This window comes from Hyperolius riggenbachi, chromosome 1 (assembly GCF_040937935.1).
Source record: "Hyperolius riggenbachi isolate aHypRig1 chromosome 1, aHypRig1.pri, whole genome shotgun sequence".
In the NCBI taxonomy this organism is placed as follows: Eukaryota; Metazoa; Chordata; class Amphibia; order Anura; family Hyperoliidae; genus Hyperolius; species Hyperolius riggenbachi.
Genome location: NC_090646.1, coordinates 587,426,698 through 587,454,378, shown reverse-complemented (window position 1 = coordinate 587,454,378; position 27,681 = coordinate 587,426,698). Strand labels below are relative to the sequence as shown.

The window sequence follows — 27,681 nt, the reverse complement described above, 5'->3', positions numbered from 1 at the left end:
CTTCTGCACAGTACTACTGCCCAGGTGCAGAATGCTCCTGTGTGCAGATGACCGTAGCAGATGAACGAGGCAACGGAGCAGGGCGGTGAGGGAGCGATTGGGCCGAAGGGGGCTGGAGGAAGTCCCAAGTATGTATAAAACTTTTTCACTCCTTTATCTCAGGTACACGTTAAGTAAAAATAATTTTACGTTTTGAGTTTCCTTTTAAATTAAAGCAGACTTTACAGACTTATCAGAGATTAAACAGGTATCAGGTATGCATTTCCCCCCCACCACCACCACCACCACTAATGATGGTCACAGCTTACCAGCTTCAGGTTCCTTTGCTGGTCACCCCCAATGTCCTGTCTAGATATAACGAAGAAAATCTCCACTGATCCAGCACAGGCCTCAAATTCGGTCTATCGCCTCTATCTGATGGTCTATTACCCAGCTGAGGAGTAATTTATCTGCAGTCGCTGGCTTTGATGAGCCTAATTTCTTACCTTTCAGTTTATTCCCCATTTAGGGCCCGTTTCCACTAGAGCGAATCTGCATGCAGATTCGCATAGCCAATAATAGTCAATGGGCCCGTTTCCATTTGGCAGGGAAACTGAGCGGTTTACTGTGCAGGAAAAATCTGCACAGCAGAGCCATCAGAATTTGCACACCGCAAGGCTAGTGTGCAATTCGCATGTAATCTAATTAATAGGAAATTCGCATGCGTGTTTGCTATGCAAATTTTCATGTGAATTTGCATACGTTTTCATGTAAAATCAATGTAAAAGCATGCAGGAACTGATATGGTTAAATATACCTACAAAGATACACGAATTCGCATTAAAATTTGCATACAAACGCATACGAATTCGCATCCGCATGCAAATTCGTTTGTGTTCTCCGCAAAGAAATCGCACCGCACTAGTGGAAATGGGCCCTTACCCTCCTGAGGAAATTTTCAGGCTAGGAGAATGTTTCACCCATATTAAAGAGAATCTGTACTCTAAAATTCTTACAATAAAAAGCATACCATTCTATTCATTATGTTCTCCTGGGCCCCTCTGTGCTGTTTCTGCTACTCCCTGCTGCAATCCTGGCTTGTAATTGCCAGTTTTAGGCAGCGTTTACAAACAAAAGACATGGCTGCTAACCAGCATGTGATAGGCTGAGAGGAGCTTAGTGTGTGACTCACACAGAGCCTGCAGGGGGCGTGGAGAGGGTGTGTATAGCTTCTATCCTATCACAAAAAGAGCTGCACATTCCTGCCTGAGTGCTTGAGCCCGACAAAGCTGTCAGAGGAAAGAAGATTAGATTATATAACAGAGATAGTACAGCCACTGTGTAACTAGGAAAGGCTGCAGTAAGCCAGAGCACATTAGAACAGGTATAGGAATTTATAGGATAGAAGAAATAAGTTATAAATTGTTACAGAGTCTCTTTGAATCCTGACATTGGAAAGCCTGAAATCTGCACACATTTCCATCCCACTCTACGTACCAATACAGATGATGGGCGTGAAGTGTTCGTGGAGCAGGGGTGTGACTTAAAGAGACACTGAAGCGAAAAAAAAATTATTATTATGATTTGTATGTGTAGTACAGCTAAGAAATAAAACATTAAGATCAGATACATCAGTCTAATTGTTTCCAGTACAGGAAGAGTTAAGAAACTCCAGTTGTTATCTCTATGCAAACAAGCCATTAACTCTCCGACTAAAGGTGGCCATACACTGGCCCGATTTGCGCCCGTTTCGACAGCAGATTCGATCACTGGGATCGAATCTGCTGCCAATCGTTCACGCTACACGCCGAATTTCGATCCATTCCGTCCGATCCCGTCGATCGCGCCGTGCAGAAAATAACAGTCGATCGCCCACGGGTAAAGAGCGCATCGCTAGCGGCGTTCGAGTGCTCGACGACCGACGCGATAGAGCTGCATACATTACCTGCTCCGCCGGCGTGACTCCCGGGTCTCCGCTCTTCTCCGTCTCCGGCATGCTTCCCTTCTTCCTGTCCCGGCAGGAAGTTTAAACAGTAGAGGGCGCTCTACTGTTTAAACTTCCCCCAGACAGGAAGAAGGGAAGCATGCCGGAGACCAGAGCGGAGACGGAGAAGAAGAGCGGTGACCGGGGGCAGTCACACCAGCGGAGCAGGTAATGTATGCGGGCGGGGGGGGAGCGGCGGCAGCACCACCACAACAGATTGTGATCGGTTTCAGGCTGAAATCGGTTCACAATCTGTTTGCAGTAAAGGTAGCCATACGATCCCTCTCTGATCAGATTCGATCAGATAGGGATTTGTCTGTTGGTCGAATCTGATGGCAAATCGACCAGTGTATGGCTACCTTGAGTCGTGGAGAGGGCTGTTATCTGACTTTTATTATCTCAACTGTAAGTGAACTGTTTACTTTTTCTCTGATAGAGGAGAGGTCATTACTTCACAGACTGCTCTGAAAGACTCATTTTGAATGCTGAGTGTTGTGTAATCTGCACATATTATAGAATGATGCAATGTTAGAAAAAACACTATATACCTGAAAATAAAAGTATGAGAATATTTTCTTTGCTGCTAATCTTCTAGTAATTATTCATAGTACACAACCAATTCACTATATCATATTTTTTTTTTCGCTTCAGTGTCTCTGTAAAGGGAACCCGGATATGGAGGCTGCCATATTTATCTCCTTGTAAACAATGCAAGTTACCTGGTTTTCCCCTTGATACTGTCTATCTAATGCTGGGAATACACGGTTTATTTTTGAGCCAAATCAATGGCTCGATAGATTATTTCCGACATGTCCGATATCCTGTTCGATTGTTTTGCCGCTCGATTTGTGATAGAAGTGAATGGAAAAAGATAAGAAAAATGAGCAGAAGATAAGAGAATCGACCGCAGAATCGAGCGGCGAAACGATCGAACGGGAGAATCGAGCGGCAGAAACGAACTATGTATACCCAGCATTATACTTTTAGTCATAGATCTTAGCAGCTCGTGGTTTCAAATAGCTGAAAGGGCTGCTATGTTTGAGATGTTAACCCCCCTGCTCCCTTTTCAAAGCCATCATAGAGGGTTGGTGTGAAATTCATGAAGTTTGACTTATCATCTGTTTGAAGCACAGTGTGCCCCTCCTCACCCTCCCTAATGCTGAATGGGTTTTGTTTAATCTCAGCTTCTGGGCAATTAAGTTTAATTACAAGAGTCCTTATTTGCCTTCCATTTTCTGAGGGTTGCAGATAGCTTGCAGACTGAGGAAGTAGAAGTAGAAGACTACTGCCTGTAATTAACCCTTAAATGTAAAAAGATGAGGGTAAAATAAAAGGTGTTTTTAGTAAGGAGACACATTTTTGCATGCATTTTTAACAAGCTATTGAGCGGTCCTGGGAGTTAAAAATGATGCTTAGTTCCCTTTAAAATGAAATAAAAAAAATGGCAGTCTCCTTATCGGGAAAAGCAGCATATGAAATGTGAAAAAAAAAAAAGCATAGAAGACAAGCGGATAGTTTAAAGGTTGGCAAAGAAATGCAAATTCTCTATTTTTATTACCGCCAATGTTTATAAAAAACTCCAATAAAGTGCTTTTATAGTACAGTGAATGGAAAACTGCTTCTGTGTGCCATGAAAGAAGCCTGCCACCTGTATGTCCAGAAATGATACATTGCCCAATACCTATCACTGTATAGAAAGTTTACATCGTTAGATGGTCCAAGGAAAGAGCAAAGTTCCCGTGACTGCTGTGTAATTTCGGAGGGCTGGCGCCAAGGTGAAGATTAGATCATACGGAGCAACTGGATTAAAGTTCTTGAAGAGCAGAAAACATGATTTGCCGATCAGAGTTGCTATTTATCCAGTCCCAGGTTTTATGTCAGTCTATAATTATCCAGGGTCAGATAATCGGATTTATTTCGATCACTGTCAGCATGTTGGCAGCAACGGAACATGAAGAGAAAAGACAAGGAAGCTGACGGCATTACAAGATCAGCGGATGGCAGATTCTCAGCAGCAATGCAACCACTTCCAGCAAGGCTTATCAGCCCATGTACAGGATGAGAAATGACACATGGGGATTATGGGGTAGTCAGAAAGATTTTCCAGCACCGTGGACAGCCTAGCGATAAAACACAGTCAAGAGTGTAAATAGACACTTATTAGGTTCATTTTCAAGAGGACCGAAACTCTTCCACAGAAGAGAAGAAAAACACGGAGAAACCCACTGTTTCAGTGTTCTCCCCAGAACGGTTTTCCCGCCGGGTGGCATGAAACCAATGTTAGTTACCTGGTAACATCCTTTTTAGTAACCTCCAGGACAGGTCCACCACGAGAACGACAGGCTCCTCCCAGGAACAGGAAACGTCCAGATAGAGCACTCTATAAAACTTTGTCCAACCCCTTGATCCTCAGTCAATTTCAAGTACTGTTCCTAAACAAAAAAGGGGTTTTAATATTCATACTGCATATACATATACTATCACATCATCATATATACATATAATTGATATCGGGTGGGTTACGGACCTGTCCTGGAGGTTACTAAAAAGGATGTTACCAGGTAACTAACATTGGTTTTTCCTTTAACCTCCAGGACAGGTCCACCACGAGAAGATGAGCAAGAATCTTACCAATTTAGGGTGGGCTGACTGCCTGCAGAACTTTCTTTCCAAATGATTGCTGTCTTGCAGACATCAGATCTATTCTGTAGTGTCTAGAGAAGGTGCTTAAACTTGACCACGTGGCTGCCCTGCAGATCTCTTCTGGCGTAGCACCCGCTCTGTAAGCCCATGAGGTGGCAGCTGCCCTAGCTGAATGGGCTCTGATTGTATCTACTACCGTATTCCCTGTAATCCTATAGGCTTCCTCTATACATAATTTTATCCATCTAGCTATAGATCTCTTTGACATTTTACTACCTCTTGTAGCTCCTGACGTGTTAATTAGCAAAGCTCTAGAGTTTCTAAATTCTGCTACCCTCTCTAAATAACACATAAGGCATCTTCTTACATCCAATGTTTGTTCCTCTTTAAATGATGGTAGCACAATGTCCTGGGATCTGTGAAATTTTGTAGTAACTTTCGGGAGAAATTCATCACATGTCTTCAGTATCACTTCATCTCTAAGTATTATACAAAACGGTTCATCACAACATAGGGCTTCTAATTCGCTTACCCGTCTAGCCGATGTAATAGCTATAAGAAATACTGTCTTCATTGTCAATAGTCTGAAGGAAATATCTGCTATGGGCTCAAAGGGTTCTTTCTTTAATACCTTTAAAACTAAGGATAAATTCTAACTGGGAACTTTTTTCTTTAACATAGGTTTCTTTCTCTCCACTGACTTAAAAAATTGGATGATAAGGGGGTCCCTTGCTAACCTCTCATCCATAAAGGTAGATATTGCTGCTACCTGTACCTTTAAAGTACTTAACGAAATATTCTTTTCTACCCCGTCCTGTAGAAACTCTAAAATGGTTGGCACTAAATCACCCTTGAACCCTGACTCTTCCTGCCACATATTAAAGGTTTTCCAATATTTGAGGTAAATTTTCCTTGTAACTTTCTTCCTACAATCCAATAGAGTACTAATAACCCTTTCTGATACTCCTTTTTTACTTAAAGGGGACCTCTCAGAAGCCAGGCTGACAGGCTTAGATTTGGAATAGAGCTTCCAGTTCTTCTTGATCCCTGAGCTAGTACTTCCTTGTCCGGAATCCTTATTGGACCCTCCAGCCTCATCTTTAGTAGTAGTGGATACCAACTTCTTGCTGGCCAATCCGGGACTACCATAATTACTACTGTCTTGGTCCTTGATAACTTGTGTAATACTCGTGGCACTAGCTGTATTGGTGGAAATGCGTACCCCTTGTCGAATATCCAGTTCTGACTTAGCGCATCTACCGCTTCGGCTCCTTCGCTTGGATTCAGGGAGTAGAATCTTCTGCATTTTGTGTTTTGCTTGGTTGCGAACATATCTACTCGTGGTCGACCCCACTGTGTGGTCAATCTTCTGAACATCTTGTCTGATATTTCCATCTCTGTATTTGACATTTTTTGTCTGCTCAGAAAATCTGCTATCGTGTTTAATGATCCCTTCAGATGTATTGCTGATAATGATAGAAAATTCTTTTCCGCTATTGTTAATATGTTCATGGCCAGTTCCATCAGCTTCGTTGACTTTGTACCCCCTTGCCGATTCAGATATGCTACCGCTGTGGTGTTGTCTGACCTGACCTGAACATGATGACCCATCAGTGTCTGTACACTCTGTTCTAGTGCTTTCTGTATAGCTGCTAGCTCCCTGTAATTGGATGACTGCATCCTCACACACTTTGGCCACTGCCCCTGTAACATTCTTCCCTGCAGATGTGCACCCCAACCTATAAGACTTGCATCGGTCGTGATAATCTTCCCTGTTGGTATGATCCACATCCTGCCTTCGGTGAGTATCTTCTCCGATAACCACCACTCCAGGGACTTCAGTACGTCTGGTGGACATATGACCTGTGTCTCTAGATTGTCCTGTGTCTTGTTCCAAACTCTTAGCATCCAATTTTGTAAGTGTCTTGTATGCATCATTGCCCACTGTATAGCTGGAGCAGTTGATGTCAGGAATCCCAAAACTTTCATTACTTGTCTTATCGTCATTACTGGCTTTGTTATTAATTCCTGTATCATAGCTTTTAACTTCCCTATCTTTTCGACTGGCAAATACATTCTCTCTGTCTCTGAATCTATAATGACTCCCAGAAACTGGATCTTTGATGTTGGTTGAAGGACTGATTTGTCCCAGTTTACTATCCATCCGAGGGTTTGTAATTGTTCTAACACCCTTTCTGTATTTTCTTTTGATTTCTGATATGATTCTGCCACTACCAGGAGATCGTCTAGGTACGGGATTACAAGAATCCCTTCCATGTGGAAAAACTTTGTCACCTCCGCCATTACCTTTGAGAATATCCTCGGTGCCGATGATATCCCGAAAGGTAGAACTCTGAATTGAAAATGCTGAATCATTCTTTTTTCTTTTATTGCAAATCTGAGGAACTTTTGAGATGATTCCCTTATTGGAATGTGCCAATAAGCGTCCCTCAGATCTATATTTGTCATTATACAATTTTGGGTTAACAAGGTTCGCACAGAGTAAATTGATTCCATCCTGAATCTCTGATAAGATACGAAGGGGTTCAGGGCCTTTAGGTTTAGAATCAGTCTGAATTTCCCCGTCGGCTTTCTTACTAAAAATACCGTTGAATAAAATCCCTGAATGTTCGAGATTTGATTTTCGGGAACCGGAATGACCACGTTTTCGTCTAACATTGATTTTACTATGCTTTTTAACGCTAGCTTTTTCTCCTTTTCTTTTGGAAGGGACGTGGAAATAAATCTCTTTGGAGGGAAGGATTGAAACTGAATCTTGTACCCCTGACTTATGAGATTGAGGATGAAATCGCTTTTGGAAATTTTTGTCCATTGGGAATAGAATCCCGACAGACGCCCCCCAACTTTTTCTCTGGCGTCATTTCTTTTCTTGTCCCTCCTGTTTCCGAAAAAGAAAACTCCTTTTCGTCCCCTCTCTGTTAATGGCCCAAGGTCTTCTCCTCTGCTGAGGCTTATCCTTGTTGTCTTGTCTATTTCGCCTAAAGAATCTTTTATTCTGTATAAACTTTTTCTTTTTTGGGAATCCCTTCTTTCTATCAGAAGTTCTTTCTAATATTTGGTCTAACTGCTCTCCAAATAGTAATTCTCCATTGAAGGAGATATTGCAAACTCTGGCTTTTGAGGCCTGACTACCTTCCCAATTCTTTATCCACAGATTCCTCCTTGCTGTGTTAATTAATGCCGAGGTTCTGGCATTTACTCTGATATTCTCAGCTGCTGCATCAGTTATATAATCAGTGGCCTTAGAGACCACTTCTAATGATTCCAAAATCTCCTCCTTAGAGGCTCCCTTTTCAACTTTCTCCTCTACTTTCTTAACCCATAGGGATAGAACTCTTGCTACACAAGTTGTGGCAGCAGCAGGTCTAAAATTTGCTCCTGCTGCTGTCCAGGCTTTCTTAAGAGCGAATTCTACCTTTTTATCCTGCGGATCTTTTAGATAGCCTAGATCTTCAAAGGCCAATTCGTTGTCTTTATTAACCTGAGAAAATGCCGCATCTAACCTGGGAGATCTATCCCAAGTTTTGACATCTTCCTCTGTAAATGGAAATCTTTTCATAAAACCCTTTGACATGAACAATTTCCTATCAGGGTATTTCCACTGGCTTAATATGGTATTCTTTGTGGATCTGTGTATAGGGAAGGTTAATGATTCTTTTGGTTCCATTCCTTGATATAACTTATCATGCATAGATATTTCCTCCGATTTTTTGGATTCAATGTTTAAGGTTTTGTTAATCGCCATTATCAGCTGCTCTGTCTCATCAGCTGGAAATCTAAATCTAGAGATTTTCTTAACCTCAGATTGGCTGTCCCAACTTTTAGCGGAGGAGTCTGACTCATCATCATTATCTTCCTCCTCCCCCTCCATGTCTTCCTCTTCAGAGGAAGATACTATATTTCTCTTTGTACTTTTACTTTTATGTTTTACAGGCTGAGATTCTGTATTAGATGTTTCTGTGGCCGGTATATCTGTACTTGTACCCGGGTTTACTGACTCTGCTGCTGGGGGAATAGCGGAAGCAAACACCTCCTTTAGAGATTTAATGGTGTCTGCCATTTCCTTCTTTACGGCTGTCATTAACTCTTCCTTCAACCCCCCTGATTGCTCCTGTATAAGTTTCATTAAACAAGGTTGAAAAAACTGCTTATTGTAGTTATGGGCCATTTTTGCATCACAGAGCGGGCACCGCCTCCTTGGCTTTGTTGGCTCAGTAGGCTCCGGGCCCTAAAATAACAACACAAAAACACAATGTCATTCCTCTGATTTTGATTTAAAGGAATATCACCCGGTGAAAAATGAAGAGTGACAGTAACCCTGACCGAGGAGAGCAGGAATGAAGAGCCATTTATACATATAAATGCATCCGCTACATATATATATATCTATATAACTCTACTCCCCCATAGTATCAAACAATTGCCCAAGCTATAATATTCATATATATATAGCCCTCTGGCCAAAGTGGAATAAAAAACCTCCATATATGTACAGTGTTCTCCCCAGAATTGTTTTCCAGCCGGGTGGCATGAAATAGTAGCCGGGTGGCATGAAAAAGTAGCCGGGTGGGGCGAGTTGAAAATGCAGGGCAACTGTGCTTACAGCATAGGAGGAGGTGAGGAGGTGAGCCGATGACAGCCGGGTGGTCACCAAATCTAGCCGGGTGGAGCACCCGGCTAAAAGAGCCTGGGGAGAACACTGTATGTATGTCCGTAACAATTTAAGTATAACAGACCTCAGATCAGACGTAAAACAGGCTATTAAATGCACACTATAAGCCTCTGATCTTATCCCAGACCTCCGTACAGACGCGGCCTATAGATACAGGTTACTATAACAAACCTCAGATCAGACGCTAAGCAGGCTATTAAATGCAAACTGTAAGTCTGTAAACTTATATCAGACCTCCATACAGACGCGGCCTAGGCGTATAGCTCATACCGTAAAGGTCACCAAGCCTCCGCCAAGCTTACCTTTCCTGGTTCCTGCTTAGCGTCCATCCCGCTCCGTTCCGAACACAAACTGGCAAACCATGCGGGCTTCCGGCGTCTCTTCACCCACGCGACCGGAAGTGACATCACGTAAGGGCGGAAGTACGTCATACATACTCCGCAACTGAGGGCAATCAGCTGCCTTCCCTCCGGAGGCCCGCATGATCCTCCTGTCACTTCCGGCGCGCCACTAGCCTCCGCCAAAGGGGAATCATGGACGCCGCACGTGTCCTCCGGATCCGCCGCAACTCGGGCAGCCAGGACAGCCATGGGGAAGGTAACTCCACTCTCTCTTCCCCCTCCGGACCGCAAAACCTCTCCAGGCAGGTCCACCCATAGCCGCCAACCAAGTCCCAAACTCTCCTGGTCTGACGGACCGGCGAGCGACCAGAGCACTCCTTGTTCCTGGAACAGGAAACGTCAACTGAGGATCAAGGGGTTGGACAAAGTTTTATAGAGTGCTCTATCTGGACGTTTCCTGTTCCTGGGAGGAGCCTGTCGTTCTCGTGGTGGACCTGTCCTGGAGGTTAAAGGAAAAAAAGTAGCTGGGTTGAGCGCAATGGAGGAACACAGGGCAGGCACAATTCTGCTTACAGCACTGGAGGAAGATGAGGAGGCGAGCTGATGACAGCCGGGACTCACCAAAATTAGCCTGGGGAGAATACTGCTGTTTGTATTTAGAGGTAACCACCTAATTTTCCCTTATCTGCTAGAAATGAGCCACTGTAATTTGAGCTGTCATCTCAGTCTGAACTGAACAGACAGGCTAAATGTAAACACAAAGTTTAGCCCTTAAAGAGACCCAGAAATGAGAGAATCGCTGTATTTTTTTTACTTACCCGGGGCTTCCTCCAGCCCCATAAGCATGGATGTGTCCCTCGTCGTCCTCCTCAGCGCCGTCGTTCAGCTGCAGTCAAATCTCTTTAAGGTTCCCATACTGACGATGATGGGCAGATTCAACCAAGAGACAAATCTCTCTCTGATCGGATCTGATCGGAAAAAGATCTGTCAGCTGCCCATACACCGCAAGCCGAATTCCCGAACAATTTTAGCATGAAATCTCTTGAATCGGCCTCGCTGCTGTTCCCTGGTGCTCACAAGCACTCCCGCCTGCAGCTCTAGATTCCTGGTTTTAATTCCAGCCAAGGCAACATCTGCATGTTCTTCCGTATCTGCGTGGGTTTCCTCCAGGCATCCAGGTTTCCTCCCACATACCAAAAACATACAGATAAGTTAATTGGCTTCCCCTAAACTGGCCGTAAACTGCAATACATAAACTGCACATAAAAAATTGGCCCTAGAGTACAATACATACATAAACATTTGCCTATGGTAGGGATTAGACTGTGACCCCCCTCTGAGGGACAGTGAAGTGACAACACAATATATACTGTGTACAGCGCTGCAGAAAATGTCAGTGCAATATATATACAGTAAACAATCACGCAACAATGGCTGAACGGATTTCAATGACATTTGGCCCACACATAGTACATTACCTGGAACAACATATAGGATACTTTTATCCCGATAACCAAAAAATGGGCGGAGACAAATACAAATTTCACTGGGAAAATCTAAACTGCAGCCATTCTTACACTGTTAATGGCAGGGTTCTCAAACTTTGCACAGTTGGTCACTGGATGACTGGGATTAATATTCAGAAAAGTGGGTGGAGCCTACAAAAGCCAATCAAAATTCACTTATTGCTTTTCAAGGGGAATATTTAATTGCTGCCATTCTTGCATTGTTAATGGCACAAGCCTCAAACCTGGTACAGTTGGTCATTGGGTGACTGGGGTTCCAATTCCGGTAAAGGGGGTGGAGCTACAGCCAATTAGATTGGTTTCATTTCAATGCAAATTGATGCCAAAGACTGCAAAGCTCACAAGCTAGGTAATTGAGTAATTGAGTGCTAGGGTTTGAAAAAGTGGGCGCAGCCAAAACCAGATAAATACATACAAGGGCAATGCTGGGCAATCATCTAGTAATAATAATAAATAAGGGAAGAGGGAAGGGGAGGAATGGCAGTTCCTATAGCTATAAGAAACCAGGCCAAAATGCAGGGGAAAAAAAGCTGCATTGATCCCTTTAAAGCGGAATGGCTTTTCCCAGTCAATATTACCATTATAACATTTGCCAGATGTGCCAATGATTTCATGGATGTTTGTTGGAGTCAATGTTTTATTGAATCTACCATCTTATCTTTTCCAAAATACCTAATAGTGGGTGGTGGACTTAGGACGATGGCACATCTACTTCCACCAGTCCTAGCGCCCCAAAGACTATCGCCCGACAGCACAGGTCTAGGAGTGGCATTTTTTTACATTCATTTTTGATGGTCTTTAACAATTATCAGTTGGGAATATGGAAACATATGCGAAGTTTATTTAAATGTTGCACAATTTTGAAAAGATAAGCCGTTATACCAGTGGTGTCCAAACTTTTTTGGTCAAGGGCCAGATCAACATACTTCAGACTGCTGGGGGGGCCGGAACATACATAAAATGATGTTGAAAAACAATACATTGAATCTAGGTATTGATTCCCCCCAATCATGCCTGGAGGAGACCTCCCATCAGCAGCCATTCAAACATGCGGCGCCCAAAGAACGTATTTGTGCACCAAACAGTGAGCATACCCAGGTGACAACCTGTCTTCCAGTTGGACAGCAGTGTCACCTGATGCAGAATTGGATTGGAAGCCAGCGAATTACTGCACGTTGGCGTCTACAGTATGTGGATGGGTGGGGCCAGCACCGCTATTCTAAACGTGGGCTGCCGATATTTAAAGGTGCAGTGGGCCATATCTATAAGTTATACATTTTGTGTTTTGGGGACAGTGAAAAAACCTCGGGGGGCCACATTTCGGCCCACGGGCCGTAGTTTGAGGACCACTGCGTTATACCTTATATACTAAATAACTCCACAACAGTTTGCAATCTGTGCAGTTACACGTTACTGCTTATGGGCAATAGGTGGGAATGAGTAACTCCATTACAGAACACTTACAGCAAGTGCAGCTGGAGTTTAGTACCTGCTACATATCTGTGTGTGTGAGACTTTTTTTTTTTTTTGACTAACCAAAGACGATAATCTGCATGAAATGAAAGCAGAAAAGAATACAGATTTCTTGTCCTCGGTGTTACTGGCTTACTCTGCCAGCATTCCTGCGACAGGTCCAGCTCTTCCAATCTTTCAGGAGCTGGCTCAAACAGCCATCCCCAGAGGCCATGTACGCATGCAATGCCCTGCATCCCTATAGATAGGAGTGCACTCCAGCAGCATCACTAGCCACTGAAGGAAAGGTTTGAATTAAAGTGGGCAATTGGCCACTTTATTAAAGCAGCAAATGGATGCTGGGACTAGTAGTCCTACTACTCCATGATAGCAATTTGTTGCCAGTGCTAAGCTGCGGGGTGCAAATTAGATTGATTACTGTTACAATATCTCGATATCTGCTTGACCCTTGACTATGAATTGGATTGCTGCCTCTCTTGGCCTGTGCTATTATGACTAAGCTCATGTCTCATTCCTAGTTTTCCATCTGGCTATTTGATTTTTTGTGTATGACCCCTATTTTTCCCTAAGTTTTGTCTGATCCCTGGATTGACAGTCGTCTGACCTCCAGTACTGACCTTTGACCTAGTTTCTGGACTTGGTCTTGGTTTGGCTTTCAGGTACTTAATTGGATTCCTCAGCCTCAGATTCTATATCTTGCAAGCACAAGTTCTGGGGCATTCAAAGTCGGTTAGAAGTGTTTAGTCTCCCGTTCAAGTGGATTCTTGGCTATAGGTGAAGATTGGGATATATAGGGTATGAAGGGAAACCAGTGATTGCCTTGAAGGCTTAAACCTGGTACACACATACAATTTTGATTGGCCAATGAGCGGCCACATTTAACCACTTCTGTGTAGTAGGAGAACTTACCTACACAATCTAATCCTAGTATTCAAAGCCTGTTGGCCTTATACTGCATGGAGGTGGTAAAATTGGTCAGTGATCAGTCAATCAAAATTGCATGTGTGTATGCTTCCCTACGCTCAGATTTCGAAATTAGTTTATTTCTTGCTATATAAACTAAAAAATTTGATGAATAAAGAAGACGGACTCCGGCACTCCAAAGCAAGAGGTAGTTTATTTAAAGAGAACCAGAGGTGGGTTTGAAGAATATTATCTGCATACAGAGGCTGGATCTGCCTATACAGCCCAGCCTCTGTTGCTATCCCAAACCCCCCTAAGGTCCCCATGCACTCTGCAATCCCTCATAAATCACAGCCACGCTGCTGACAAACAGCTTGTCAGAGCTGGCTGTGTTTATCTCTATAGTGTCAGTCTGCTGCTCTCCCCGCCTCCTGCAGAACTCCAGTCCCCGCCTGCATCCCTTCCCTCCCTGCTGATTGGAGGGAAGGGAGGGGGGCAGGGACCGGAGCTATGCAGGAGGCGGGGGAGCAGCTGAGACTGACACTACAGATGTAAACACAGCCTCACAGCACTGCTGTGATTTATGAGGGATTGCAGAGTGCAGGGGGACCTTAGTGGGGTTTGGGATAGCAACAGAGGCTGGGCTGTATAGGCAGATCCAGCCTCTGTATGCAGATAACATTCTTTAAACACACCTCGGGTTCTCTTTAAGCACGGTTACATATGCAACGAGTACAAGCCGCCTGTGTCAACAGCTGGTTCGCGTGTAGTCACGCCTCCTCAGGACACCAAGGCCAATCAAAATTGCATGTGTGTATGCTTCCCTACGCTCAGATTTTGAAATTAGTTTATTTCTTGCTATATAAACTAAAAAATTGGGACAAAATTTCAGGACCTGTTCCCTTCCCTCCACCACCTTGAAAGCAACAGAGAACCTTGTTTTATCGCAGTCTAAATTTCAGATGAACTGGAGTTTTAGGAGTTCTAGGAAGCAATGGTACCATTAAAACTAAATTATCAGTGAGCAGTTCATGGCCTCACCTGCAGGCAACTCTGCCAGTGAAAACTCAATGGAAACTCTTGTTCCCACGGAAACAGAGGAGGTACATGAAAGGTTAACACTGTAATTTATTGTAATCGTAATTTAATGTAATTTAGCTTTGAAAATCCTTTTAAACTACTGTTAACCCTTCAGTAAGGTTACATCCGTATTCTACAAAGATAGCACCAGCATTAGTGCTATAGTACAGTAGGCATAAGATAACAATTTAGACCACTTACTTAAAATAATACATTTTAATTAAACTATAGCAAAATAAATGTAAAATATATGTATATAAATGAAGATTTCTCCCAGAGTAAAATGCACTATAAATTACTATTTTCCTATGTGGCTGTCAGTTATAGTAGGCAGTAAAGAACTGACAGATATGACAGATTTTGGACTTGACTTGTCCATCTCATGGGGGATCCTCAGTATCATGTTTATGCTTTACTAAAAGCATTACCTGTAAAAGGATCTATACAAAGATGCTGGCCATGTTTCCTAATCGTTTGCACAGTATTTTGGGAGTTGGACTGAGAAACTGCATTTCAGTAGGTGCTTTTGTAAATAAAGAAATCCCAGCAAATCCCTTATGAGATGGACTAGTCCAAAACCGGTCTGATTTTTACTACCTGCTGTAAGTGACAGCAATATGGGAAAAAAGTAATTCACCGTGCATACTCTGGGAAAAATCTACAGTTTATATGCATGCTTTATAAATTATAGAATTTTTCACAATATCCTTTAATCATACACATATATGGGATATGAACGAATCAGTTTAACAGACCATATACAGCAAAAAAAGTGTTTGTAACAGCAGGCAAGTAATTGGAGCTATGTCGAAAACATATTCTAAAGAATGCTACTCTTAGCATATGGGCATGACAATTATAGCTGTTATACCTGTATCTTTAAAGGACAATTTTGTAAACAATGGTAAAGGAAATGTGAGAATGTGGTTAACTCTGACAACTTCAAATTACCATTTAGCAAGTCATAACTTGTAGAATAATACAATAAGAATGAGTGATGCTTTAGCAGCATTTGTGTAAGGACAGAGGAGAACATGTTTACTATATATTTTAACCACATCCCCACCACAGGTAATTTCCCCTTGAAAACCACAGCAGTTCACATATCATGCTCCTCGCTAATTATCATACTAAAATTATCTATATATTGTTTTTTCGCCAAAAAAATCCTTATGACATACAAATAAAAAAAAAAGCCGAGTCCCTATGGTAACTAGGATTGATTTATTTTAATGCTATTGCCTTTTTTTTTTAAACAAATGTTTTATTGTGGTATCTATAGCGGGGAGGCAAATAAGGGGTTTAAAATAATGAGGGATTTCTTTTATCATATGTAGATGTGTATTTTTTGGCCACTAGATGTCCCCATACTATCCTGTGTACTGAACAGTACGCAGGAAGTAGTGTAAAACTGTGCGTTTTAATTTCATTTTGTGAATGACCACCGGCATCTCATTGACACTCACACCCTTATTGGTGAATGTCGCGGGCTGCTCTAAACAGCAAGATACGTGTATCTACACCCCTGGTGCTAAAGTGAAGTCCACAGGGGCATTAATACATTTAAAGAACAAGTTTAAAAGCCAGGGAAAGGAAACCTGAAAGTTCAACTAACATAGACTACTATGATTGTCTAGTTTAAATTACCAGTACTGGGGTGCTGTTCTGTAGGCTATAACCTGTAGATTACCACAATTAAGGTGGCCATACACTGGTCGATGTTGCCATTAGACAGATCCCTCTCAGATCATTATCTAATCAGAGAGGGATCTATCTGATCAAACCTCCACACAAACTACACACAGATTTCATACCTTATTATGTGACCACTAAAGGTCTCTAGTATTTGTTATGTCACACGTGCATCATGGGACTCGGTAGTGTAGAGAAACGAAAGAGCAGCCTGGAGAAAAGTGACTGTACCGTAGCTGCGTCGGTTAATCGAATGCTGCTAACGATCCGCCCCTGATCGACCAAAATATTCCATTCTGCGAGATGATGATTTTAACTGACTCAATTCTAAACTGAATACAAGTTGTATAAAATTTGCAACTATCCCACCATTCCACTGGTTCTGGCCCAGTTCACCAGAGGAGTCAAATACAAAGGGATTTTCACCTGACACTTTGTACACAAATACGAGACATGTTGCTCGGTGGAGACACTGCTGGGCCGAGGCTGTACAGATGCATCACCAGGACCTTGTTCTGTTGCTGGGCAGTGGGCCATCAGAGCACAGCGGGAGTGATGTCATACGGTGGGCAGGGTGAGTGGGTAGGACAATGCTCTCAGCTGACACTTGGCCAAAGCACTCCACCAAGCTGATCGCTGGTCAAGGTGTTGCAAGGGCATTGGGGGCCCTTGTACACACACTAGGTTCTCGGCAGAAGCGATAGTTATTTCCCGCCTCGGCCAAGATCCATCTAGCGTTTGTATGAGGCTTTAGCAACAGGGGCTCTGTGTGTAGATGTGAAATAAAGATGATCGTGACTTGCAGTTTTCACTGTAGGTGACCTCCGATTATGTATTATGTCCAAGTTTACTTTACAGATAGAATAATAATTCCTTTGTGAATCAAGGGCAGATTATGCAATAGCCCTAAACGCATATCTATTGATAAGAAAGATTCTGAAATAACCTGGCAGATTTCATATAAGCAAGACTATTACTTCCAAAGCATTGCCAATAACACAGCTGTTCATCACACTGAGTAATAACATCCTTCCATCTGATCTTCAGCTGCATAATGACAGAGCTATGCAGGTAATAACAGCTACAGAGTTATCGCTAAAGAAGCAAGATAGCAAGCAGAGCGTTTATGGAGGGCATTGGCCAGAGATAAATATTTACAGCCATAACAGAGCACATTGCTGCAATGTTTACCCGGTGACCTCTTCTAATAAGACAAGGACACACAGAAAGCCAACAGCAGTCCATCCATGGGGGAGGGGGGAACCTAAATACAGTAGAGTCTTGGTTATCCGCCACAGATGGGGATAGGCGGATGCTGAATAAGTGTGCTTTTAGGTTGCTCGATGTTAAAAATAGGCCCAGCTAATAAAGTACTTTAACACCCAACTTTATCTACATACCATGAACTCTGTATTAAATGTTAAAATACAGTAATTGAAAGCATATTAACCTTGGGGGAGCCATGGCCCCAGGATTTAAAAGAACACTATCAATTACTTTTTTTTAATGCCCTATATAACAGATTACCAGTAGTTCTAGGGGCACTTTATTCACCCAGGTCTCTCTCCCTGTCTCCCTGCTTTAAAATTATCCTTCATCCCTCACACAGCTGACAAATATACTTCACTGTGTCACAGCATGCAGGAGAGTCTGAGGAAGAGGCTGATCTGAAGAGGTAACAGGTAACTAGATGTGCTGTAATATAATTAGCAGTCATGGAGATATGTGTACACCACTCCTGACTGACTGACTGGCTGCTTGTGATGTTACACTTCTGGCTGCATTTACTTCCTAGGCTGCTGTGTGCTGTCTATGCTGGGAGGGAGAGACACTGATAAAGATCCTGATAATGCCTTTGTAAACAGTTATGCTGGGAATACACAACGCGTTTCTGTCGTTCAATTCTACTCTCGATCGCTTTTTCCGCTCGATTCTCCACTCGAGTCTCTTATCTTCCGCTCGTTTTTCTTATCTTTTTCCATTCACTTCTATCAGGAATCGAGCGGCAAAATGATCGAACGTGAGATCGGACATGTCGGAAATTATCTATCGATCCCATCTATCTGCTGCAAAAACGCATTGTGTATTCCCAGCATTAGAGAAGTGAAGACAATAAACACACATTGCTGGAAACTTTAACCCCTTACCACCATCTGAATAATATTCTTTCAGCAAGGAGATAAATAAACTATACACTGAGGAGTTGATAGCAACTGATAGAACATGGACTAGTTCTGCAGAGCCCAACATTTTTACAGGAACTGACATGATTTTACAGCAGAGAGGCAGAGCTGTGTGAAGAAAGAAATTGTTCCTTGTACTTGTGGTAATGCGTGCCCCAACATACAGCATCAACCTCCTTGGAAGTAATCCCAAGGTAGGGTCGGGGCGGAAAACTGCAGCTCAGAGCGGTAATCCCAATCTGTGCTCGGGGTAGCCGCTGGAGGCTGTGTGCAAAGCAATGAGTGCAGCAGCCATTTCTACATACCTCCCGGGGAATCCCGACATCTGCCGCCATTCTTCTTCTGCTCCTCCGGGGCTCTGCTTCATGCCGGAAATCTCACTTTAGAGTTGCAGCGCCACCCGGAGGATAGAGGGATAACTGCAGCGTTGGAGCCAGGGAGGTGAGTGATTTTGGAATTGCTGCAGATCGCCCTGGCAGCATGATTTTTTTAAGGTTTTAGGGTCTGAAAGGGTGCAAAAAAATGGCACCACTTTTAGACCCTAAAATCCAGAAAGAATCATAACGCCAAGGGGGTTAAAAAAAATGATAGTGTTCCTTTAAAGGGATACTGTAGGGGGGTCAGGGGAAAATTAGTTGAACTTACCCGGGGCTTCTAATGGTCCCCCGCAGACATCCTGTGTTGGCGCGGCCACTCACCGATGCTCCGGCCCCGCCTCCGGTTCACTTCTGGAATTTCTGACTTTAAAGTCTGAAAACCACTGTGCCCGCAGTGCCGTGTCCTCGATCCCGCTGATGTCACCAGGAGTGTACTGCGCAGACACAGACCATACTGGGCCTGCGCTGTGCGCTCTTGGTGACATCAGCGGGATCGAGGACACGGCAACACAGGCGCAGTGGTTTTCAGACTTAAAAGTCTGAAATTCCAGAAGTGAATCGGAGGCGGGGCGGAGCATCGGGGAGTGGCTGCGCCAACACAGGATGTCTGCGGGGGACCATTAGAAGCCCCGGGTAAGTTCAGCTCATTTTCCCCCGACCCCCCTACAGTATCCCTTTAAGCACAACAGAGCCTATAAAAAGCCTCTGCGCATGCGCAGAAGACAATGACTAGTGTGACTGAGCCAGTTATCAGGGCTGATTGCGGGAGGACGGCAGACCGCAGGAGGACAGCGATGGGCTCACATGTGCTTATGGGGCTGGAGGAAGCTCCAGGTAAGTATTGATTCTTTGTTTTGCGTGGGCTCTGGTTTCCTTTAAAGTAAAAGTCCACTTTTGTTAACATATGCTAATAACACATCAGGGTTGCAGCAAAACGGTTTTGTAATGTGATCATATTAAAAATTACCCTTCCAATTGAGTAGTTACCCAGCTATAAATTTCAACAGCAAGTTACAATTGTACCTCCATGCAGCCATAGTAATAGTACTCTGTTTGGAGTAGAGGTTGCCCACAAATTCCTAGTTCACATTATAAAGCACAGGCACAATTGCAAGCGCTGAGCGTTTTTGTGAGAGCTTTTTAAAGTGATTTTCCCAGCGCTTTGTGAGTGATTCGCGATTTTTATAAGCACTTTTGTTTGGCGCTTTGAGATTTTCCTTCTGCAGACAATCAGGAAGTGAACTCTTTGACCTGAAACAGAATATCTGTAAAGTCATTTTGGAAGAAAAGCGCTCACAAAAAACGCTTTTCAAAGCGCTTTGCGATTTTCCTATACCTTGCACTGAATCTGAATGACCTGCGTTTGCGATTGGAAGGAAAGCTCATTGCTCATGTGAGATCAACCACATTGAGAATCAAGCACTTTTAAAAATTGCCAAGCACTCATAGTGTGAACAAGCCCGAACTGAGAGGAATATGAAGGCTACCATATTGGTTTCCTTTTCAACAATGCTAGTTGCCTGGCCGTCCTGCCTATCTCTTTGGCTTCAGGAGTGTATGACACACACACCTGAAACAAGCATCATACTAATCCAGTCAGACTTCCACCAGAACATAGGATCTGATTGTATTTTCAGGGTCTATGGCTAAGAGTATTAGAGGCTGTCAGCCAGGGCATCAGCACAGAAGTCAGGTATCTAGCATTGTTTATAAGAGACAGAGCCATATTCCTCTCACTTCAGGTTCCCTTTAAAACAACTGCTCCAGATACCAGAAGACAGATTTGAAAGATAGGGTTCCCAGTGCACAAAAACAGAGCCATAAAATATGAAGTTGAATGAAAGCCAAACCTGTAAAGGAGATTTAAACAAACCATCAGGGGTAAGTGGTTGCCTGCACAGCTCTATAAACAGACACATCCTATGTTACAATGCCAGGAAAATGAGTACACTTGTGTTGTGTGTGCTCTGCCCGGGTTCAGCTAGCCCTGACCTTCAGGCCCTGTGAAGCTCACAAAGCAATATTAATAGAAAAAGCACTGTACAAAGTGATCCAATGATACCTTTCATATAACAGAGTGCAATTCTCATTTGGCCGCACTGGATATGCTTCAGAAGATTAAAGAGGAACATGTGCCAGAAAAAATCTATTCTCCTGTTTAAGGTTAAGGGGCCATTCCAACCAATAATAGTGTTTCTACAACACAACTGCTGCCTGATCTCTCTTCGCTATTATGTTTACTTTTTGCCTTTTTTAACTCTAGAGGTGGCCACTAACTATCCAATTTCTAGCGAAAAATCGTTTGAGCAATCAGAAATTCTGATCAGAAGTGAAATCGTTCACTACACCAGCAACGAACCAATCTTTGTTTCCTATTTATCACAACCAACAAGAAAATCCAAATTTTGGTTTGCTAAAGATCCAATCAGACGACTATTTTTATAATCGTTTGTAATCGATTGTGCTCATCAAAGAAGATTATTTACAACCAATCCGATAAGAATTTCTGATTGCTCAAACGATTTTTTTGCTGGAAATTGGACCGTTAGTGGCCACCTTAAGCTTCTGTGGGGAGGGCTATCATCCCTGTTTTCATTTATGTTACAGTTTATACTCACATGTCATCTATCGTCTAAAGCAGAGGTGTCAAACTCAATCACGAAAGGGAAAATCTAAACAAACAAGGCTTCCTCTGAATACCCTAGGCTGTGTTTTTAACCTCTTGGGTACCAGTTTTCAGATGTGTATTTCACATCAGAAAGCCTGCATGTGTAACATTTCTTGAAGTTCTTGTAAGCTGTGGCAATTAAATAGATTGTTTAGAAAGACTAAAGACAGATTTAGAGCAGATTCAGGGCAAGCAGAGGCAGCATAACAAAAGATGCACATCTAAAGGGAAGTTTGGGATGCCTCTTTTATTGTAATGCTGTCTCTGCACGGAGAACAGGAAAGTTACAATATTGCAACAATTTTACGACACTTGGGCTTCTGTAAAACACCGCATTTCTATCGCAGCTGTGAAAATGTTTATGAATTAGCACACAAAAGTCTACAATACAGAATGTAATAGTTTCCCGACGAGATTTTTTTTACTGCAAAGCCTTTTATGAATTGACCCCATTGTCTCAAATTAAGTGGTGTAACTATCCTGCTGGATACTCTCGCTCTCCTGTAGTCCGATAGACTTTCCAGAAAAACTGCAAAGCTATTACCTCCAAAGGAGGTGTGACTGGTAATGGGTTAGGATGGAGGCACCCAATGCCTGTTTTATTTCAGTGTTTTAAAATACAAATAAAAACTTATATAATAAAAAAGGGAGGTAATTGCTCATCTCTCCAGAAGATATAGACACCAGTTCAACTGGAAAAAAATTAATTCAAAAAGCAATCTGACAACGCGTTTCACGGGTCATGGCCCGCTTCCTCAGGTCAATACAAAATGCACTGATAGCATACGGGATAGAGTGCAGGCACCTCTAAAGAGGCGATTAGAGACGCCTACACTCTATCTCCTAGGCCAGTGATGGCTAACCTTGGCACTCCAGCTGTGGTGGAACTACAAGTCCCATGAGGCATTGCAATACTCTGACAGCTCTAAGCATACATCGGGGAGTCAGTAGCATGATGGGATTTGTAGTTTTGTCACAGCTGGAGTGCCAAGGTTAGCCATCACTGTCCTAGGCTATCAGGGTATTTTTTATTGACCGGAGGAATTAACAGCTTAAACCGCTAAAATCCTCTTTTTCTCAAGGTACTGTATGGGTTAAAACCAGGGCTGTGGAGTCGGTACAAAAATCATCCGACTCCAACTCAGACTCCTCAGGTTTATGAAACCACAGATTCCAATTCCAATTACCCAAAAATTGCTCCAACCCTGACTCAGACTCCTTAGTATACTACTTACCTGGGCTGTGGATTTGGTAAAAAAAAAAAAAAAAAAAAAACCCCGACTCCGACTACTCAGTTTATGAAACCACCGACTCCGACACCAGGTACCCAAAATTGCTCCAACTCCACAGCCCTGGTTAAAACTCAAAATTTTTAACTAATTTAGCTGCTAATTGATAAGATTTCCATTGCCAGCCTTACCCTTGTTTTTATACACATACCCATATACTTCTTTTGGTCACCTCCAGCCACCTTCCAGTGACCCTTGCCATAGGGACTCACTCTACGATCTCATCTAGAGTGAAACCTTTTTTGGAGCAGCAACCACCACATCTCATCCGCAAGGCTGAGTGGTGACGATACCTCCCCAAATGCTCCTATGAGTGGTGACTTCAGCAACCCAGTCTTGTGAGTAGAATCTTCTACTATAAATATCTATAAGCCCAGTATCATATCCTATTATAACAGATCGGGCACCCATTGTCCGCGTTCTTTCCTATTTTTAAGTCAGGATGCAACAAATCTGGATCTATCATAAGACCATATCTTCCCTTGTGTGACCAGCATTACTCGCATTTTAACAGTATCCGAAAATATGAAAGATTCCATTAATTCAGGTTAGTACATAAAATGTCATTATAATAGTGAAAAATAAATCTTTAACTAGCAGTTGAAGGCTTTTTAAAAGGCACTGGATTGTTTTAGTGGGAATACTATCAATAGTTCCACTCTAGCAGAATTAATGGCTCATTCCGGATCCAAGAATTTCAAAGAATCAATTTGCTAGAAGTGCTTTAGACTTCTTGAAACCCTTCCACATGTAATGTAACCGACAGTCACTCAGAAACCATGCAGAATACGTGCAGACACGCAACCTTCTGTGTACCAGTCAGGAGAGATGTTATTTTCACAACAAGCACTGATTCAGACCACTTGCCGTCTCTCTTGGCTCTCAGAAAAATCGGTAGGAGAATCGCACACCACTGTGGAGGTGCCGGACCATGTGAACTGTAGTCAAAGAAATCAAGGAAGGTCCGCACACTCAATCCATTAAAGATGAAGGTTTATTCAACCCATGTGACACAGATCCACTCCATAGACCAACGACTCGTTTCGGGGCCCCGTGGGGTCCCCTTTGTCAAGGTAAAACAACACAGAATGGTAATGGTTACCATTCTGTGTTGTTTTACCTTGACAAAGGGGACCCCACGGGGCCCCGAAACGAGTCGTTGGTCTATGGAGTGGATCTGTGTCACATGGGTTGAATAAACCTTCATCTTTAATGGATTGAGTGTGCGGACCTTCCTTGATCTCTTGGCTCTCAAGCTGTTCAAGAACCAAATACCTATTTAGCCTTTCTAATGTAAGGTTGTATCTCCAGAGGCGTATATCAAAAAAGGGCGCCTGGAAAAAAGGGCGCGGGGTGTAGCCGCAATTAGAAGTTTGAATGCAAAACCGTATTTTTCGTTTAAGAGGTTATAAACGATAATTTAGTGCTAAATACGTTAAATAAACGGAAATGAAATGGCAAAATACCGTCTATAACAGTAAACAAATTCTGAAATAAAACGTCAAATAGCGTCTATAGCAAAAACGATATTTACACTTTTATTAAGCATAGCAGTAGAATGGTAGGTTTTACAGGTATTTTACTACAATTATACCTAACTTTAGGGTCACAGATATCTCTCCTTATCCCTATCCCTCACACCTAGACCCCCCTTTGTGTAAATACACATAATGTAATAAATTGTATATATTACATATATTGTACTATAACTATACCTAACCTTACTCTCATACAGAGCCCTCCCTGTACCTATCCCTAACCCCTAGACCCCCCTGTTGGTGCCTAAACCTAAGACCCCCCTGTTGGTGCCTAAACCTAAGACCCCCCTGTTGGTGCCTAAACCTAAGACCCCCCTGTTGGTGCCTAAACCTAAGACCCCCCTGTTGGTGCCTAAACCTAAGACCCCCCTGTTGGTGCCTAAACCTAAGACCACCCTGTTGGTGCCTAAACCTAAGACCCCCCTGTTGGTGCCTAAACCTAAGACCACCCTGTTGGTGCCTAAACCTAAGACTCCCCTGTTGGTGCCTAAACCTAAGACCCCCCTGTTGGTGCCTAAACCTAAGACTCCCCTTCTGGTGCCTAAACCTAAGACCCCCCTGGTGGTGCCTAAAACTAACCACAATAATATATTTAATCCTTAAAATACTTCACTCAAAATAACATGAATAAAATAATTCATATATTTGTAATAGAATAACTAGCCTTAAAATCACGTAGAAATTTAAAAATAACAGTAATATTTAAAGCGATATTGTAGTAACTATAATCAACGCATTAGAAGTGTAAAAACAAAGTTAATACCATAAGCGATGTATTTCTAATACAATCAGCTTTACAAACGTTATTTAAGCATTATACATACGAAAACGAAGTGTAAACAAAATCTTAGTTGTTATAGTTTTATAAGCGCATTTTTAAAACGAAAAAACTAGTTAAAACCCATATAAGCGAAATTTACAAATGAAAAAACTAGTTAAAACCCATATAAGCGAAATTTACAAACGAAAAAATAAGTATAATACAAAGTCTAAACGAACTTGTAAACGATATTTGTTATAAACTTTATCCTGTAAACGAAAACCTTTGTTAACACGATCCCTGTAACCGCTATTTCTCGTGCGCCCTTTTTTCCTGTTGGGCGCCGTATAGCCGATATTTTGCATTGCAGTCTATGGCGGCGCCCTTTTAGTCCACTATCCCTGTGCGCCCTTTTTTACTAGATCGTCTCCAGAGGTTTCAAAGCTCAGAGTAGGAAATTCTTTTACTTTACTTTTGTATAGAGCGATAAGGGGTCTAGCCCTTATGTGTTGCGATACAGGTGGGTTCCACACATCAGTCCCTGGTTTTAGGACCAAGGTTGAGGGCATGTACATGTTTGTGTGCGGTCACACAGCTTGTTGTGTGCTAACTGGAATGCGCACAAGTTGTTGAGCAAAAATGTTCTTACTCTTTCTATATAAGCACCTTCAGTAGACAGCAAGTGCTATCAGCTCTGCTCAGGTCAAGACTTTTCCCTAGCTACCAGCCTTATTATCTGCTTAACTCCCATTGTGAACCAGTTTGACTATACTTGATCTTTGTTCCGGTTGCTGACTCTGCATGTCTGACTCTGCCTTCTGATTGCTGTCTGCCACAACCTTAGCCTGATTATTGACTTCTCCTGATTGCCACCAGCCATGTCCTGTTTGTTATAGCACTTGTGTCTGTATGTTGCTCACCCCAACTTTTGGCCTGTCTAAGGCCCCCACTTTATGGACACCAAGCTATGCCTTCAGCCCCATTCCACTCACACCTCAGTGTGGATTTTTTGTTCCTTTTCATCGCAGGTGGGGCAATAGCAGGAGCAGTGACTTGGTGCCTATTTGAAGAAAAGTATGAATTGCCTACTAGTGGTGGTGGCCCATCGATCTCTGGTGACCAACAGCTGCTTAGAGCCCCCACCCTGAGAGAACCCAAGCCTACTACCAGTGCCAACAAGGTACCTGCCAACTGTGAGATTAAGGCTGCCCTGTATACCAATCAGTGAGATTTTTCCATCACTTTCAGTCTAAACAGTCTAAACAGTGTAGAACGTGGTCCCGAAGCATCACTAGATGAGAAGCAACATTGAGGGACCTCTGCATTCACTTTAGGTTTTCAGATGGAGCAATTAGGAATGATCATTTCAGCCCAGGAAAGACTTAAAGAAGCATCTGTGGCTTAATTATTATTGATTTATATAGTGCCAGTATCTTCTGTGGCCCTGTAGAGCAGTATATGGAGTACAGCAATAGAACATAACAATACAGTGGTTAACAGATTATAGATGATGCAGTGGACAAATCAACTACAGATCTTTACATAGAGGAAGATACAGTGGCTTGCAAAAGTATTCGGCCCCCTTGAAGTTTTCCACATTTTGTCATATTACTGCCACAAACATAAATCTATTTTATTGTAATTCTACGTGAAAGACCAATACAAAGTGGTGTACATGTCAGAAGTGGAACGAAAATCATACATCATTCCAAACATTTTTTACAAATCAATAGCTGCAAAGTGGGGTGTGCGTAATTATTCAGCCCCCTTTGATCTAAGTGCAGTCAGTTGCCCATAGACATTGCCTGATGAGTGCTAATGACTAAATAGAGTGCACCTGTGTGTAATCTAATGTCAGTACAAATACAGCTGCTCTGTGACAGCCTCAGAGGTTGTCTAAGAGAATATTGGGAGCAACAACACCATGAAGTCCAAAGAACACACCAGACAGGTCAGGGATAAAGTTATTGAGAAATTTAAAGCAGGCTTAGGCTACAAAAAGATTTCCAAAGCCTTGAACATCCCACGGAGCACTGTTCAAGCGATCATTCAGAAATGGAAGGAGAATGGCACAGCTGTAAACCTACCAAGACAAGGCCGTCCACCTAAACTCGCAGGCCAAACAAGGAGAGTGCTGATCAGAAATGCAGTCAAGAGGCCCATGGTGACTCTGGATGAGCTGCAGAGATCTACAGCTCAGGTGGGAGACTCTGTCCATAGGACAACTATTAGTCATGCACTGTACAAAGTTGGCTCTTATGGAAGAGTGACAAGAAGAAAGCCACTGTTAACAGAAAGCATAAGAAGTCCCGTTTGCTGTGTCCTCCACATGCCTTGTGGAAAACAGCAAACATGTGGAAGAAGGTGCTCTGGTCGGATGAGACCAAAATGGAACTTTTTGGCCAAAATGCAAAACACTATGTGTGGCAGAAAACTAACACTGCACATCACTCAGAACACACCATCCCCACTGTCAAATATGGTGGTGGCTGCATCATGCTCTGGGGGTGCGTCTCTTCAGCAGGGACAGGGAAGCTGTCAAAGTTAATGGG

At 42.8% G+C, this 27,681-nt stretch overlaps 1 protein-coding gene across 5 annotated transcripts in view; it reads right to left on the bottom strand.

Annotated features, from left to right (window-relative positions):
• Nucleotides 1-27,681, bottom strand: part of POLK (DNA polymerase kappa) — a 151,634-nt gene that overhangs the window by 100,590 nt on the left and 23,363 nt on the right. Inside the window, exon 1 of one of the 5 annotated variants that reach the window (XM_068248750.1) lies at nt 1,477-1,498. The exons of the other annotated variants lie outside the window; for them this stretch is intronic. The gene's annotated coding sequence lies outside the window, so the exon portion shown is untranslated. Of the gene's footprint in view, nt 1-1,476; nt 1,499-27,681 lie in introns of those variants that run through there. 5 annotated transcript variants of the gene reach the window in all.